Genomic DNA, 3,702 nt, shown 5'->3' on the forward strand with positions numbered 1-3,702 from the left:
AAGTGACCGAACCCACCTGCCAGTTCTTTCGCAACGCAAAAGCTTAGGTTTAAGCCAAAAGGCAACCCTGGTTTGACGGAAGAAAAATCAGGGTTACTTCTTGAGGCTGCCTAATGGGTTTCTGCCAGAGTTCGGACTGACAACTCTACAAGTGCGAAGAAAAAGAGGAGACGCAATACAAGTTTTCAAGATCATGAAGAATATGGACCATTTGAAGCCTGGCGATACTACAAATTCGTAGAGCCAAACCCAACAACAAGAGGCAAACCATGAAAAACTTGTCCGTCCCCAAAGCGAGGTTGGATCTACGGAAATATTTCTTTACGATTAGATCCATACCCTTATGGAATTCATTACCATCCGAAGCTAGGGAATGCGGAAGTTTGAACCAAATTAAATGCTTTTTTGAAATAACTTTTGAGATAAATAATGAAAATAACTAGATATGATCAACCAACACCAAACAACACAACAAAATATTTCCAATGACCATCCCTTTGGTCCCTAAAGATGAAGTAAACTCTACTATATCACTCTATATCACTAATTTTCGAAATCAATTGAAAGAGCAATTTGGAATTTTTAACCTTCTGCCAGTCATCAATCTTTTGGTCCATAAGGCATCTGAGGACATGTTCTCTATTTTCGCTCCCATCGTAGTCGTTGAATTTTTACCCACTTGGTCCTACTGAGAGTATCAGATAGTTTCGTGAGCGCACATTTTGAAATGCGGCTGGGTAAACAGTACAATGGATGGTCTCTCTGGGAATTGATTACAAACCCGTTTATTGTACTGTTTAGCCAACCGAGTGGTCGGTCGTCCGACATCCAGCGTCTAGAAATCCAAGTCTTAACCTTCCCAAAACTGATGAAGAGGCTGGGAAAAGCCCTTGGGACAGGCCTTCTCGGCACTTCTTTCAACACTCCTAAACATCAGAAATGGAAATCAAACCGCTGAATCGTTTTCTTATGCCGTTGCAACAAAGAGAAGCTTTCCAAGCCTGGTCTTGGATTTTACGAGTGAGACGTCGAATGCCAATCTGACAACAACAATCATCGCCGACTTCCTTTTGATGATCTGAAGCTAGAGAAGCATGAAGTAACGAAAGTGTCCAAGTTTCCCAGTCCTCCCTCAAGGTTGAATTGCTCCAAGAAAGCTGTGTTGCAAATGCACGAGGGAGGAAGTCATCGTTGCCCACCGGTTTGGCATCCTCTATGGTGGGATTGAGTTGAAGTGTCATATTCGAGGCGGAAGAAAGAACTCCAACCTGCGCTTACTGAATGTCCCCGACATTCCAGTATAAGTTGATTAGAATAGCCAAAGCGAACTATTGGCAAAATTATTGACATCAACTTCCGCAATTCTCATTGAATATGGAGAGATGCCAAACACATTTAGGATATGGCAACAAGGCAAACCTACTACAAAATTAACGTAGGGCAATGTGGAAATTTACGGGGAAAATGAAATAGCAACAACTTTCAACGACTATTTGTCTACAATAGGGCAATGTTTAAATGATGGACTAACGGATGTTGTGGAGGATATTGATTATCTAGACCACATTAACAACCCTTCCAATGGACGGAAGCGCTATTTCAAAGCAATTTCTTCTGACGAGGTCCTTTGAATTATTGAAAAAATGGCACGTAAAGACAGCTCGGGCTTAGATGGAATGTCAAACACTGTTTTCAAAGTGATAAAATATGGAGTTGTGGGCCCATTGGCGAAACTTGTAAACATTTCATTGATCACTGGTTTCATTCCAAAGGAATGGAAATTACCAAGTCCTTCCTCTCCACAAAACAGGAAAGATAGATGATACCTCAAACTATGGATCAATTAGTGCAAGTTTCGCGTCAGATTAACTGGTCTTGAATATCCGAATTGCATTGCTCTGGTCGTACACTTTGCGGTCTTTGGACAATAGAAATCAACCCGGGGAGCTCCTAGGTCAACATTTTCGAACATAAGCTTCTTTTGCAAATCAGCTATTTAGCTTGAAGGACCTCAGTTAGGGTTGTCAATTGAGCAAAGGAAGGCAGTGCCGAGCAATCAAATAAATCAAAATAATAATAAAAATATATTAACCTAAATAAAACTTGGCACTTTGGGGACATGGAATAGGCATGCTGAAGGCTGGAATGGACATAAGGGAGGTTGCCTAAACAGGTCCTGGCCAAATGGCACATGGCCCGCAAACTCACACGACTCCTATCGAAAAATTTGGGGCAATTGGTGCCATCTGTTTCCCCAACGGCAAATTCCCATTGTAGATTTCTGCCAGTCAATCTCCCCCGCAATGAACTTCCCAACAGCAAACGCCCCAAGGGGTGAACTCCCCAACGCGCAACCCCACAGTGAACTTCCCCACAATGAACTTACCCACAATGGACCCCCCAACAACAAACTCCCCCACAGTGAAGTCCCCCACAGTGAAGTCCCCACAGTGAAGTCCCCACAGTAAACTCCTCCACAGTGAACTCCCCCCCAGTAAAACCTAAATGATGCATTTTAAAACAAGCACCAAATATAGCAAAAATGATATAATATCCTTTCAAACCAAATTATGTAACCATTTATTGAGCACCAACAATGTGATGTGATTTCAAAGGACTCATTGTTCACTGGAATTTTTTGCAAAATGTGTTTTACTTCAATTTGCAAGACTTCATAAAAATCATTAGTAACCTATCTGAACAATCTTTCTAGTTCATCAAATTTTCTGATAGTTCAAAGTGGATTTTTTTTCACTTGAAAACAAAGTTTCAATTTTTTTGTTATTTATTCCAAGTCATTCACTGAGTAAACACATTCATTGCAAATTTAAGGAAAATCTTTTCATAGGGTATTTTCACATCTTTGGGATTGGTCTGACGATCTGAAAAAGAGGTTTGCTTATGGGGGAGTTCACTGTGGGGGAGTTCACTGTGGGGGAGTTCACTGTGGGGAGTTCACTGTGGGGGAGTTCACTGTGGGGGAGTTCACTGTGGGGGAGTTCACTGTGGGGGAGTTCACTGTGGGGAAGTTCACTGTGGGGGGAGTTCACTCCTTGGGGAGTTTGCTGTTGGGAGAGTTCAATGTGGGGGAGATTGACTGGCGGAAAACTACTGTGGGAGTTTGCCGTTATGGGAAACAGATGGGAACCCTGGGGACTACCAACACTAACCAACCCAAATTCTAAGTCAAAACGGCCGGAACTGAGATTGATCCCAGAACCTTGGAGAACCTGATGACTGGAATGCCAAAATGAGTAAATATCTAAATTAAGATGAAAGGGTGTTACATTCGTAAAACAGCGCTTTTGGGATGCACTGCATGTCCATATTATTCTCGAAAACAAAAGCTCAGTGTTCTTTACTCCGCTCAAATTATTTGTGTAAATTATCTCGTTTTAGTATAATGGCATTAATATGCTTGGTAATAAAAAATGAACACATTGATTCTGTACTTGCCTTTTTCAGTGCATATTTATTTGGCATTTATGGCAGTACTTTTTTTACAACTCTAATGACCTTGAAATGTGCCATTTCGCACTTTTTTTACATGTGTCATCAAAACATGAAAATAAACCAGTTTGAAACATTGGGTCAGTCCGAACTCTGGCAGAAACCCATTAGGCAGCCTCAAGAAGTAACCCTGATTTTTCTTCCGTCAAACCAGGGTTGCCTTTTGGCTTAAACCTAAGCTTTTGCGTTGCG

The sequence above is a fragment of the Tigriopus californicus genome, chromosome 3, assembly GCF_007210705.1.
Source record: "Tigriopus californicus strain San Diego chromosome 3, Tcal_SD_v2.1, whole genome shotgun sequence".
Lineage (NCBI taxonomy): Eukaryota > Metazoa > Arthropoda > Copepoda > Harpacticoida > Harpacticidae > Tigriopus > Tigriopus californicus.